We start from the raw sequence: 15,029 nt of genomic DNA on the forward strand, positions 1-15,029 counted from the left end.
CTATCGACTAATTAAAGGTCGCTATGAACGCATTACAGCGGCTCGAGACTCAGTCACAAGAACTTCCTGAGTTTTTAATTAATGATTATTTTTATCGAGAATAGGCTGGAAAATTAAGTTGTTCCTCTTGAGCCTTGGAGTTGCTGCAAGCGACAGTATAGAGCCACGAATGCTGCTGAAGAGTAGAATAAGAAAATCAACAGTATGCTTGGAATCCCTAAACCCAGAATCAAAGATTTTTTTGCTTGAAAATAGAAGCAAAAAGGAATATGAGGACGCAGCTAAATCTTGAAGGAAATAGGGGAGGAGGAAACAGCCGACATGAAATTTAATGAAAGGGTAGACAATTGTAAATAAATGTGAAGGAACTGGCGATATGAAATATTGTAAAGAAATTTGAAGAATTTGGTGATAAATAGTAATTTAATAAATTTGTACACCTATGCTAACTTGAGTTGGTGTAAGTAGATGATCTTCTACAGATTTGCAAGAGATGTTGAGTATACAGAAAACAACACGCCACACCCAGTGAACGAAAACTAACTCACTTATTTTTTAAGTGCAGCCGTCAGTGGCCACTTCTTTCACTGTTCACTCTTTTCGCAACATCTCGCAAGACTACTATGGTAACGGTACGTTACGAGGTTTCCTCAATATCTAATGCTGCGTTTCACAACAACAGTGGGAGGTCCTCAACGGCATAGTAAGCCTAAAATTACTGATATCCAATCAACTAGTTCTGCGACTGAAAGCAGACTAACAGAAGGCAATGTGAGGGCCTGAGTGGCCCAGGGAAATACCTTGAGACACGTACCGTACTTGAGGGTGATGACCACTACCATGACACATGGGTAGTTCTTTCCCTCCCTCTCTCTCTTTCTCTCTCTCTGGCCGAACTGAATGTCACAGATGGCTTTCTGGTCTCTTGTTGGCGAATTCGTTTCCGGCTCAGTCCGATGTTATTTAAAAGTATTGAAATACGCCAGCCTCGTGTCGGTAGATTCACCACCACGTAAAATAACTGTGGGGAAAAAACTCCGTCAATTCGGTGTCTCCGGAAAACGTAATTAGTGGGACGTAAAACAAATATCACTGTATCTCTCTCGTCTCCTCGTCTCACTCTTCGTGACTTCATGAGTCAATCTTGTCCAAGTGCTTCTCTAGTGAGCCATATGGATTGATCAAGTATGATTCACGATCTGCGTAATCCAGCGCACTGAAAAGTGACCCTTTGAGAGCGAGCCTTTCAATGTGCCTGCAAATAACCTGCTTCTCTCAAGAGTTGGCATCTCCCATGTACCCGAAGAATCTCCGTGCTTGTTCCTGGATGCTAGTGGACAATTGATCTGAAATTCTGAGTACTTTCAGTCGGTTTTAGTGCGATGTCTTGTCTATGGAATGCGTAGCATCCTTCCATACCACTACATCTCAAATGAATTGATTTTTAGTCGGTCACGTTTGTTTACTGTCCATGTTTCAGCGACAACTGTGTCAACTGGAAAAATAAGAGAGTTGACTAGACTCAGTTTCATTTACCTGGATATGTGACGATATTTCCAGAAATTTTTCGCTATGACTGTTCTGGCGATTACAGTTCTTATTTGAGTTTCATTCTCACATTTACCCGAGGATTTCTTTAAATTCAAGGTAGATAAAGTTTTCCACCACTTCATAAGTACTAATATGTTTCAAGGGACAGAAAGTATTTGAACGATCCATTATCAAGACGTTGGTCTTCTTAATATTTATCTCAAGCCCAAACTCTACACTCATAATGGTGGTGAGTTGAATTTTTGTAGATGCTACGATCAGTGTATCATCAGCATATCCCACGTTGGTGATAATTTTCTCTCTCTCATATATATCCTTATTTTAGTGCAGTCTAATTCTGTGGGGTTATATCCACGCATATCTAGGCATTGTCGGTATGCAGTTAGATCTTATACTGTACAACGTTTCTTTGCTCTTGAAAGAAACCAAGTACTCTGTAGAATTCATTCTGTCTGCTGAGTAGCGCAGTTGGTTGATCCCAGATCACGGTATGTTCTTTGTAGAATGTTCAGTTGACAATTAAGAACGCCTACGATCGCAGGGTCGATCTCAGCGATGTTTAATAGCACGCAGTGTAGTTCACAGCGGCTTATACACAGACTGTATGTTCATTTGTCAAAATGATCTTGGCATTCCAGTCTATCCAGTTACGATTTAGTTTCTAGGATCGTTGAACTCAGTTGACGACTTGGGAATAGTTATCTAATGGTACTTCCCCTTTTAAAAATCTAAGATCGAAAAATGAATACTGAAATGGTTTAAATCATTCAGATTGTGTCAAATCGACGACGAAATATAATCGAACAGTCAAGATTATTCTATGTAGAGAAGAAGCAATGACAATAAAGATCATATACCTGATTTAATATATTGTATTCTTTACATGTGAATTTCCGTAGTAATAATTTAACAGAAGCAGTTAAATACGACCAGCCCGAGCCTAAACTACACACAGTTCAAGCGAGGAACGTTAGTCATTCGTTTAAGATATTTCCAGTCACACATGTCATTATTCTCCCCATATTCCGCTTGACAGCCGGTGGAATCCCATAACTTCCGTTTCATTAAAGATTTCCCAGAAACGGAAGTAATTATATTCTGCGCAATAACGGGCGATCAATGTACGCACACAAAACCGAGGGAAATAATTGAAATGTTGGCAAGCGTGTTCACTTGGCTGGGACAGATGGCAGCTGGGCAGTGCAGCAATTAAGACGGCGCACTCCTTGAGCGAGAGAAAAAAGAAGAGTATTGGAATGGCGTCAGTCCCTCCCACTTCCACCCGCCACCAGCTCTCTGATTACCATTACTTCAGTTCTACTGATTTACCTGCAGACATTACATAAATCGGTAACGATTCCTTCTTGATTTCCAAAGTCAAGCAATTAAATGCATGCATCGTGATAGGTTAAGTCTAATAGTTCATTCTTTTTTTTTTTTTTGCTATTTGTTTTACGTCGCACCGACACAGATAGGTCTTACGGCGACGATAGGATAGGAAAGGCCTAGGAAGTGGAAGGAAGCGGCCGTGGCCTTAATTAAGGTACAGCCCCAGCATTTACCTGGTGTGAAAATGGGAAACCACGGAAAACCATCTTCAGGGCTGCCGACAGTGGGGCTCGAACCCACTATCTCCCGATTACTGGATACTGGCCGCACTTAAGCGACTGCAGCTATCGAGCTCGGTAATAGTTCATTCTGAGTCATGGTAGCCGACTTCTATATGTGTTGATCCAGGAGAAGGTAGATTTTAATCCCATCCGCCAGTTTAACATTTCATCTCAAGCCAAATTCTGTCCGACTCGTTGGCTGAATGGTCAGCGTACTGGCCTTTGGTTCAGAGGGTCCCGGGTTCGATTCCCGGCTTGGTTGAGCATTTTAACCTTCATTGGTTAATTCCAATGGTTGGTTGGTGTAGACTGTAATGATACACAAGGAGAAAACATTTAATGAGTTAAATTAATTCAGTGATGATTCGTACAAAACATTAACGAAGAAATACCCCATTACCAACTTCTGTATTTAACACAGTTTTATTCAGACACAGGTGTGATTGCTCAGAGTTTCAACCAAGTCTTCTTGTGATGGTCAGGAAAGGCGCTCCCGTAGATACGTAGAATTACTAGAACTGCGAAGTATGCGAGTATGTGCATCATCTACGTTCATGAGTATCCTGTTCAGAGCTGTCCAGGTCTTAGGTGGGAGATCAAAGTCTACAGGTAAATGATTAGTCTTGAACAGGCTAATCACTGAATCACTTATGTTCCCCGATAAGGGCTTTATAGCCGTAGTCATAGTTAACGGCTTCTGACTAAGGCGGCCGAGGTTCAAATCCTGACCCACTACAGCCTTTGTGGAATTTTTTAAATGAAAAGTTACTTCCCTTTGGATGTGATTCAAAGTAAAACTGTAAGTCCCGTGGTAATGCTCACAATTTCAACAGTCACGTAAACTACAAACTTACTTTTGTCGACAGACACATCCACTCATCACCAAGGTTGAAACCAGACTCTGCTAACTCCTTATCCGATCGTTTTATGGATGATAAGATTTAATTCGTTTAATTCAAAGGTCCTCAAAATACTGTGAATGTGTAGGACAGCGATGGATGAGATCTCGTTGTACTCTCAAAGTAGCGTCTCCCAGGGACATAACAGGTCTATGAGGGAAATGCATGAACATATTTTATACAACATTAAATGGAGATGTTCATGAACATGTGGTTTACACTTTTTAAACTCGGTAAAAAAGAGCTCATAATTTTAACACTCAGAATTTCAAAGTTCTGGTAGACAAAAGCTAAAAATGTTACTGAGTTCTCGTATTCACATGAACCTGAATGAAAGTAGAATAAATTTGGAGTAGCGTAAGAGTGATTTATATAAAGCAATTTAATAAATTATGAGATGAGGGAGATCCTCAGATGCTTGATGGAACAAACATAGACATAATATCCGGGAATATTTGGGGCATGGAAACGTGGCCATTGCCGTAACAGTATTCTAGAAGTCAGAGTGAGTTAAACATTTTTCATTACTGTAGCATGTAAAACTCAAATGAGGCCGTATGTCGGATGATAACCTTCGCTATTCCTGGAATTGCTCTACCACAAAAGTTTGTATGTTTGGAACGAATCTGAATTCAGAGCTGTCAGTGTGAGTTATGAAAATGTAGATTTTGTTGAGTGGCTGATGGTAGGAGAACATGACCTAAGCTGAGGACAGATATGCTTTTTCACTTTAAAACTATCCATGTACACAATTGGATTAACACTAAATCTTTAGATGATGATGATGATGATGATGATGATAATAATAATAATAATAATAATAATAATAATAATAATAATAATAATAATAATAGTAATTGTACCGGGTGGTACACCTCTACGCCGCACATTCGAATTTTCCGCCTTAAAGTACTCCTCTACAGGAGAAACAGTGAACTTAAAACTGGACCTATTTAAATTTTTCCGCTGAAGATGTCACTGTGTGAATTTCGACTTGTTTTAGTCCCACAGGGGTTATTTTACGTGCCAGTACTACCGATACGATGCTGACGTATTTGAGCGCCTTTAAATACCACCGGACTCAGCCAGAATCGAACCTGCCACGTTGAGGTCAGAAGGCCAGCGCCTCAACTGTCCGAGGCGCTTAGCCGGGCATCGTATGATCTGTCTGTTTCGATGTTACTTACCTACCAAACGAGTTGGCTGTGTGGTTCTGGTCACGTAGCTGTGAATTTTCAGTCGGGAGATGTTAGGTTCAATCCCACTATCGACAAACCTGAAGAATGATTTTAATGGTTTTACATATTCCTACCAGGCAAATACTGGGGCTGTACCGTAATTGAAGCCATGACCGCTACCTTCGCAATCCTAGCTCTTTTCCACCCTTGCGTGGCCGAAAACCATCGATGTGTTAGTGCGACGTTAGACTACCTGTAAAGAAAACTACTTAGCTAGCCAGCACCATCATTAACAAGGAACTCTCTCCAATCCTGACTGGTTTAATAATCTTATTTCTTTACTTTTACTGTGTAAGACATTTATCTCTGTGAGAAGGGTGACTGAACTAATACTTTCATTCATTTCCTAAATTCACAAACCTATCACTTCACTAAATAAGTTAACTGATGTTCTTACCTGTGGTGGTGCAGCTCTCTTCAGGCACACCCCGATTGGAGGTGAGCTGCATGTACCATTTTAACAACAAAACCAGCCCTCATGCTATTCTTAAATTCCTGACAGTAACGGGAATCGAACTCAGGTCAGCTAGGACGGCTGCTAATAGTGCTAACCGTTACGCGATGCAATACCTATATTACTAGAATGTAATGTTACCTGCGAAAGTACCTTGTTGATAGGTATCTTCATGTATGTATGTTGGGTATTCAGACCGAAGGCTGGTTTGATCATCCACAGTTCCGCCAACAGCTGTCATAGACAGCCTAGGCGTCACTGCAGAAGCATACTAGGGAAATTAGGAGTGAGGTAGTTCCCCCCCTGGCTTTCCTCACTGAGCCAGAAGTTGTTATTACATATCAGTCTTCCAAGCCCACTGAAATGCATGCACCAACTGACCCTGTGAGCGATATTTTCACACCATTCATAACAGGGACTGGCTGCATAAGGAATGGTATTACTAGCATCGCTCATACCTCAGTCACTTTCACATTGTCAAAGCCAAGGATGAGACTGAGACAGGTCAATGAAAGTAACATATTTATTCTAGCCCACACCAGAAGACATAGTGCACTGTAAACTCTAGGTCCCGCCAGCAAAGGCATGGTATCTTCGTCTTTCTTTCTTAATCTGTTTACCCTCTAGGATTGGCTTTTCCCTCGGACTCAGCGAGGGATCCCAACTCTACCGCCTCAAGGGCAGTGTCCTGGAGCTTCAGACTCTGGGTCGGGGGATACAACTGGGAAGAATGACCAGTACTTCGCCCAGGTGGCCTCACCTGCTATGCTGAACAGGGGCCTTGTCGGGAGATGGGAAGATTGGAAGGGACAGACAAGGAAGAGGGAAGGAAGCGGCCGTGGCCTAAGTTAGGTACCATCCCGGCATTTGCTTGGAGGAAAAGTGGGAAATCATGGAAAATCACTTCCAGGATGGCTGAGGTGGGAATCGAAGCCACCTCTACTTAGTTGATTTACCGAGGCTGAGTGGACCCCGTTCCAGCCCTCATACCACTTTTCAAATTTCGTGGCAGAGTCGGGAATCGAACCCGGGCCTCCGGAAATGACAGCTAATTACACTAACCACTACACCACAGAGATGGACATTTCTGTTGTTGAAAAATTTTAGTTTGGTGAAAGCGGGTCATTAAATTACGGTATTTTGTCACTATCAAAGTGATTATGTTTTGCTGATCCACACATACTAATTATGCAAAAAATTGGTCATTAAACAATAAATGATGTTAAAATTTTAAATCTTTTAATTTTTTGTGATCAAGTTTTGCTCCGAAGCCACTCGTCATACACAGCTGAAACGTTTGCATTGAACACACGGTATGAATAAATCGTACTTCTTGTCCACCGAGGCTCATTTCGATATATCGGAGAAGGGTTCCTTGAAAAGAAGTAAAGTAGCATCCGTGGAGTTCGCTCACGCAGCAAGATTGCAGAGCTGCCTTTTCACTTTTTTTTCCTCGAAACTCTACTGTGCTCACTAACTGCTACAAGGAAAGTTGAAGACAATTCGGATGACGTGTGGACTAAGTGAGCTGTGAATATGGAGGGGTTTAATTAAAGTAGTATTTTAGAAAGTTCCTTCATTTGAGTGATCGTAATTAAGACTGCATGTTCCGAGCTATTAAGTTCACTACTTTTGTATCGGAAAATTGATGGTCTGTAGAAATGAAGCAATTAGCAAAAGTTGGAGACCAAGTTACTAGTGCGATAATTATTGAGCGTGTTTCTTGAACTGACCTCACTTCCACAGACTTTACGTCTCAAGATGGTGCCTGTAACTTAATACATCCCAATATCAACTGGAATAGTGGTCTAGAATCACGTAATTAGTATGGTATAGATCAAAATGCGCGTGGGGGAGGAACGATTCCACTGATTTAGTGACGACGTCACTATATTCAAGTTTGACTTCAGGTGAAATGTGCATAGTGAATTCAATACAGTATAGTATTTACAAGTGGCTGATGATAATTACAGTGAGAGGCGAATGATGTCATAGTCGGCAATTTTCACGTAAATAAATAAATAAATAAATAAATAAATAAATAAATAAATAAATAAATAAATAAATAAATAAATAAATACTCTATTAACTGATATTTTCGGCTGTTTTGATATTATTTATTGCGAACTAACTTAACTGGCTGGTCGTCTAGCAACAGATAACCGGGTGAGTTGGTCGTGCGGATAGGGATGCGTAGCTGTGAGCTTGCATCCGGGAGATGCTGGGTTCGAGCCCGACTGTCGGCAGCCCTGAAGATAGTTTTCCATTGTTTCCTATTTTTCATTATTTTCCCATTAGTATTATCTTTCCTTCTTTCTTCTTCTTAATCCATTTACCCTCCAGGGTTGGTTTCTACCTCGGACTGAAGCGAGGAATCCCACCTCTACCGCCTCAAGGGCAGTGCCCTGGAGCATGAGATTTTGGGTCGGGGATACAACTGGGGAGGAGGACCAGTGACTCTCCCAGGAAGCCTCACCTGCTATGATGAACAGGAGCCTAGTGGGGGGTAGGACGATTGGAAGGGATAGGCAAGGAAGAGGAAAGGAAGCGTCCGTGGCCTTAAGTTAGGTACCATCCCGGCATTTGATTTGAGAAGTGGGAAACCACAGAAAACCACTTTCAGGATGGCTGAGGTGGGAATCGAACCCACCTCCCGACCTACCGAGGCTGAGTGGAGCCCGTTCCAGCCCTCGTACCAATTTTCAAATTTCGTTGCAGAGCCAGGAATTATTATTATTATTATTATTATTATTATTATTATTATTATTATTATTATTATTATTATTATTTTTATTATTACAGTACCGTCACCGCACAGAAGATTGGCGACCACCATGGGAGTAATAGTTCCTAATTTGTGTTTCTTAGTGGCTTCATTGTCGTAGGATCAATTTCTAACATACTTATCTAAGAATTTTTTAGTTGAGGAAACGCTTCTCTAACTGTTGTTAAATTTGCTTTACGTTTCATAAACTCCACGCAGGTTTTCGGTGTCGATGGTTGAGACCAAGTGGCCGTGGGCTTGATTAAGGTACAACCCCGGCATTATCCTTGTGTTAAAGGGGGAAATCACGAAAACCATCTGGTAGCATCCAACCAAATATCTCCAGAATGCAAACTTGGAGCTATATTACTCGGAGATATCAGAAGTTTGAGTTTCATTAGTTACCATCAGTTTAATATATCAAATTTTCTGTCCTTTGAATCGGTTATTTTCTCCGTTGACCCCACACCATCACACCGAAAATAAATCATCGACTCCAAGGCCTACAAGACGGTAAATGCATATAGCAAGCGATCAGTTAGAAAGTTTTCATTTTTAAAACCTGCAATGATTTCTTAATAAAATTCAGTAATGAGTATTTTCATCAGCAGCACACACAAGAGGAGACTTTTACGTACAAATCTCAGCGCACACCCAGTCTATAAAATCATATTAAAAACAGCTGTATCGTCGCTGACGGGTGGTTTAATTTGTCATTGCAACAGTAATGTTACCTAGTAGAGATGAATGGCAGGAGAAGAGACAGAGCACACCTCAAATAAGAACAATAGTTATACTACTCTGCATATAACTTGGCGGGTGAGGAAATGTGCACGGTACACAGGATTCCTAGAGAGCCAATGATATTCATTCGGCAGAGCTGGTATTACCACTCTTCCTTGCGTTTGGACAACACTTAAGTGCTGACAGCTGTAACTATCTACGCTGCTCGCTCTCTCTGCGCAACGAAGAGCCGAGGTATATGAAGGCAAGTGTAGTCAGTGTAATGTTATTGTTGATAACGGCTTAGGATCATATAGACCATCACATGTTTTCTCCCAGCGTTATTAGGGCATTCAAAGTCCAGGCGTTCAAACCGCCTTCCCCACCCCAATTATATGATCCCTTATTCCTTTCATTCTTCGAATGATCGTTCATTCACACACTTTATCTCATTTCTATAGCCATTTTCATTATCTTCCTGATCAATGCGGGGTAATGACAGCCGCGTTCGCAGTTTATAAAACAACTGTAACAACTACCACCATCACCAGTTTGTTCAATAGCTTGACGGATCAACAATATTTCGGCGTCAGCGATGTTTTTCATTGATAGATAAAAGTTTAATTCGTTAAATACCTCTATTATTCTACATCACAGAACAAAAATTATATCAAATTTAAAAGTTTGAAAATTGAATCACAATTATTTAGTGAACATTTTTAGGTAGAACTAATTTTTGCGAAGATATTTGGAAGTTTGTAAGGAAAACTGCGATTATCTGCTTTATTATTTCTAGAACGGTGAAAATGCACGAAGTATGAAAGATGGGCAGTTACAGTTTGCACAACTTCTATTATGCACAGTTGTTCGTTACAGCAAGAAATATTAACGAAGAACTTTGACATTTTCTGTTTAACATTGCTACGGCACTGCATACTAAAAAGTATAGTCCCCCAGCCACTTCAATATTTTTTTTTGAAATCCGTAGTTTATACCCAATCGATCTCTGTTCCTATACAGTGTGATTCAGCAGCCCCTTTCAATATAGTTTACTGCAGCCCAACTAACATCCGCATGGTTATAGGGGTGCTTTTTCCCTGCAGGCGTACTGTATGGCACTAATATTCACTGAGCACATTTTGCACGCGATTCTGAACCCTAGCGAAATGTTATATCATCCGCTTGCAAACCATGGCGCCTTGAAATCGTGTAGCAACGTCCTTTAGCATGTAACTATGTTAATGTGTCGTGCCTCGTGACCGGGAGTAACAAAGAGGGGAATCAACGCATAAAACTACATAACAATGCAGTAATTAAAACACCGAACCGGAAGGCGTATGTACTCTGCTCTTGCCGTACTACCAGCGTGTTTCCAGCGGTATACTATAGCGGATGTGGTTAGGCGTTCGCCTAGCTATCAACGGAATGTGCCAGCTTCGGTTCGAACACTGCATCATTCATACCCATGTTTGCCACATTCAAACAGTAGAATGACGCTGTTATTAATCTTGCCTTGCACATACTCCGCTGGTTAGGGCCTGAATGTACTGCAATCTCTGCTGTCATTCGGCACGTTTTCCACAGATAAATGCGTTGGCATGCTCCTCATTTATGGGGATGCAAAACAAAACACGTGCGAGGCACTACGTCTGTACCAGGAACGGTATCCCGACAGGCGACACCCGGCTGCTATATTCCGCTGTGGTGAAAGACGCCTAAGGACAAGAAGCGTTATTTCCAACAAGCCACCAGTCCGCGATAGGCCCTTTAAATCGGGTGAAACAGAAGAGGTCGTTCTGAAGGCAGCTCGTAATAATCCACACATCAGTATAAGGGCGATTGCATGACAGGTGAATACCAGCAAGCCGTCCGTCTGGCGAATACTGCATGAACATAAATTTCACCCATATCATCTGGAGCTACACCAAGAGCTCCATGGGCGGGATTTCGAAGTTCGAATGGAGTTCTGTCTGTGACTATTAGGCAGGCTGGACAGTGATGCAGCATTCGTATCGCATATCTTGTTCTCGGACGAATCGCGCTTCCACAATAATTCAAACGTCAATCGCCACAACATGCATTATTGGAGTCCGGACAATCCTCACTGGGTGCGACAGGCGACCCATCAAGTACGATGGGTAGTGAATGTTTGGTGTAAAATCTTGGGGGATCGCTTGATTGGACCTTATTCCTTTGAGGGCCATTGGACGGGGCCAGGCTACCTGCACTTTCTGCCAGGGAAATGGATAGGACGAGGAGGTCCTGCTTCTTAGCCCGCCATATCACCGGATTTAACGCCGTTAGACTTCTTTTTGTGGGGACATTTGAAGAATGTCTTTTACACTCAAGCGCCGAAAAACCCTGACTAGCTCCGGCAACTCATCACGGACACCTGGCGAGCAATTACACTCGGAATGCTTCAGCACGCAAAACGATCTGTTGTACACCGGGCCTGAATATGCATAAACCAAAACGGTCATCACATCGAGCATTTGCTGCGATAAAACATTGTCAGGGAAGTTGTGTTCCTATTATGTCCGGTCTGTATTTTCCGGCCTGCTAACTAATCGGCCCTTCTTAGGGCCACAAACACATTCATTCACACACAATTTGCATGAAAGCGCTGTTGAATTTACATTGCCTAAGGTACGTATTAAACAAATATTTCAAAAATTCATGATCGCCCCGGACTCGAACCCCCACCTGACATGCAAGCCCGCTCGACCACGCCTTTACCAACTGTACTACGGTCCCGTACGGCGCACTGGGCAGCTGCGGTCACAATATCAATTTAGTATTTCGCCGGCGTGTCAGGTTCCTATGATCCAGAAAGCACACGCATGTCTTTTTTTTTTTTTTTTTTTTTTTTTTTTTACAAGTTGCTTTACGTCCTTCCGATACAGATAGGTCTTATGGCTACGATGGAACAGGAAAGGGCTAGGAATGGTAAGGAAGTGTCCGGGGCCTTAATTAAGGTACAGTCCCAGCATTTGCTTGGTGTGAAAATGTAAAACTACGGAAAACCATCTTCAGGGCCGAACCCACTATTTCCCGAATACTGGATACTGGGCGCACTTAACCGACTGCAGCTATCGAGCTCGGTACACACGCATATCTTCCAGTATTTAATACGAATATAACATTATGGTGTCCTATCATGGTGAGCCGGTAAATACCAAGATATTCGGTTGTGTTGTCTGAGCATACAGGCAGGGCAGATGTTTTCAGAACGGAATGAATATTGTGGTTTGCATGAAACTACATTGGAAGGGGCGGCTGAATCACGTTGTATACGATTAGTACAACAATATATTTGGCTTAAGCTCTACCGTTCGTGCCAATGGTAATTCAATTATAGAAATTCTAATGAATTCAGTTCATGAAACGAACATACCTCTGAATAACACTTACGTTAGGACAGAAAAAGTACATTAAGCTCATTAGCTGATATCGTATAGACTACAGACTACCTACCGCGTGCTAGACCTCGCACTAGCTACAGCGGCAAAAGCGCGCACCATTAATATTACGTACTGAGGCCATGCAGAGGCTGGTTAAGATCCCAGGCGCTACCTTCCATTTTGTTACGCCTATTATTGTGGGTGTGGTACGGACACCCTTTCATGCTGATTTCCAAAGAATGAATTTTTATTTGGTCCAGAAATACTTCGTTTGTATCGGATGTTATGAACGGCAGTTGTAGTGAAATCGTAACTCATCCCAAAAGAGGACTGTTGATTTTTGTGTAATGTGAAGGAACAAGCTTTGTACAGATCCGGAGTTCAGGTAACACAATAAAACATTGCAGTATAATTTAAAAGGAAAGACTCTGTCGTACATATGTTTCGTGGTAATGTTAATACTTTCTAAACTATCTACATGAGTAGGAGCCATCGTAATTAACCAATACAAGGGAAAATCCCAGACCCGGCCGGCAATCAAACCCAGGATCCCTGGACTAAAGACCAGCTCGGTAGCTATTTAGCTATGGAACGGGACTTCTGAAGGATGACTGGTACCTCACTGCTTCATCCACAATAATGACCTACTACTCTCTGCTTGCATGCATGTCCCTTCCTCCACGACATTTAATTTCGATGTCATATCTTTGATTTTTTATCATTGTACCACCACAGATCACTTTGCACAACCTGTAAGTTAGTTCGTATTACTGGAACGTGTATTATACAATCATGCAATAAACAACATGTTTTTTGGAATGGTCCTTTAATCTAGGCGCGAAGATTGCATTTAGTCGTTTTTCCTGTGCAAGGCTCGCTCATTTTACATCGCAATAATGCAAGTGTCCGCCTCTGTGGTGTAGTGGTTAGCGTGATTAGCTGCCACCCCCGGAGGTCCGGGTTCGATTCCCGGCTCTGCCACGAAATTTGAAAAGTGGTACGAGGGCTGGAACGGGGTCCACTCAGCCTCGGGAGGTCAACTGAGTAGAGGTGGGTTCGATTCCCACCTCAGTCATCCTGGACGTGGTTTTCCGTGGTTTCCCACTTCTCCTCCAGGCGAATGCCGGGATGGTACCTAACTTAAGGCCACGGCCGCTTCCTTCCCTCTTCCTTGCCTATCCCTTCCAATCTTCCCATCCCCCACAAGGCTCCTATTCGGCTTAGCTGGTGAGGCCACCTGAGAGGGGTACTGGTCCTTCTCCCCAGCTCTATCCCCAACCCAAAGTCTCAAGCTCTAGGACACTAACCTTGAGGCGGTAGAGGTGAGATCCCTCGCTCAGTCCGAGGGAAAAACCAACACTGGAGGTTAAACAGACTAAGAAAAGAAAGAAAGAAAGAAAGAAAGAATGAAAGAAAGAAAAGAAAGAAAAAAGAACGCAAGTTTTTAAATTTCACGTTTTTTATTTCAAACTGAAACATGAAAAAAGTTATAGTGGGTTGTATTAAGCATAGATATTTGCTGTCGCGGACTTTTTTTGTAGAACTTACTATGCTGAACAATTCTTATCCCCATAGTATAAACGTATATTTAACGCTTTGGCAAGCGTAAATCGAAAAGGTGCACGAACGGCCATTTTCTCTTCGACTTGCTTCACTGAAATCGTTACCGTTCAGCTTCCTTGGGTTATAGATAATTTGTCTGTACATAAACCTTTCACGAAGAATGCATAATAGAATGGTGGAATCCGCATCATAATCCATCCAATGGTTCTTAAGATAGCCAGCCCTGCGTGCCTGCTCCTTACCCGGAGGTCTCGGGTTCGATTCCCGGCCAGGTCAAGGATTTTTACCTGGATCTAAGGGCTGGTTAGAGGTCTACTTAGCCTATGTGATTACAATTGAGAAGCTATCTGGCGGTGAGATGGCGACCCCGGTTTAGAAAGTCAAGAGTAACGACCGTGAGGATTCGTCGTACTGACCACACGACACCTGGTAATCTGCAGGCCTTCGGGCTGAGCAGCTGTGCGCCATGGGGTTTGGTTTGGTTTGGTTTGGTTTGGTTTGGTTTGGTTTGGTTTGGTTTGGTTTGGTTTGGTTTGGTTTGGTTTAGTTTGGTTTGGTTTAGTTTGGTTTGGTTTGGTTTGGTTTGGTTTGGTTCTTGAGATAAGCCCTCAGAGACAGACAGACAGGATGGAGGACTTTATTTTATACTGAGTAGATATTCATTTATTACTTGTCCGGGTCGTAGGCTGAATGGTCAGCGTAGTTGGCCTTCGGTTCAGAGGACCCCGCATTCGATTTCCGGTCGGGTTTAACTGTGTACGGTTAATTCCTCTCACTCACAAAATGGGTGTTTGTGTTTGTCTTAACACAAATATATTCTTTTAGA

The sequence above is a fragment of the Anabrus simplex genome, chromosome 1 (assembly GCF_040414725.1).
Source record: "Anabrus simplex isolate iqAnaSimp1 chromosome 1, ASM4041472v1, whole genome shotgun sequence".
Taxonomy (NCBI): domain Eukaryota; kingdom Metazoa; phylum Arthropoda; class Insecta; order Orthoptera; family Tettigoniidae; genus Anabrus; species Anabrus simplex.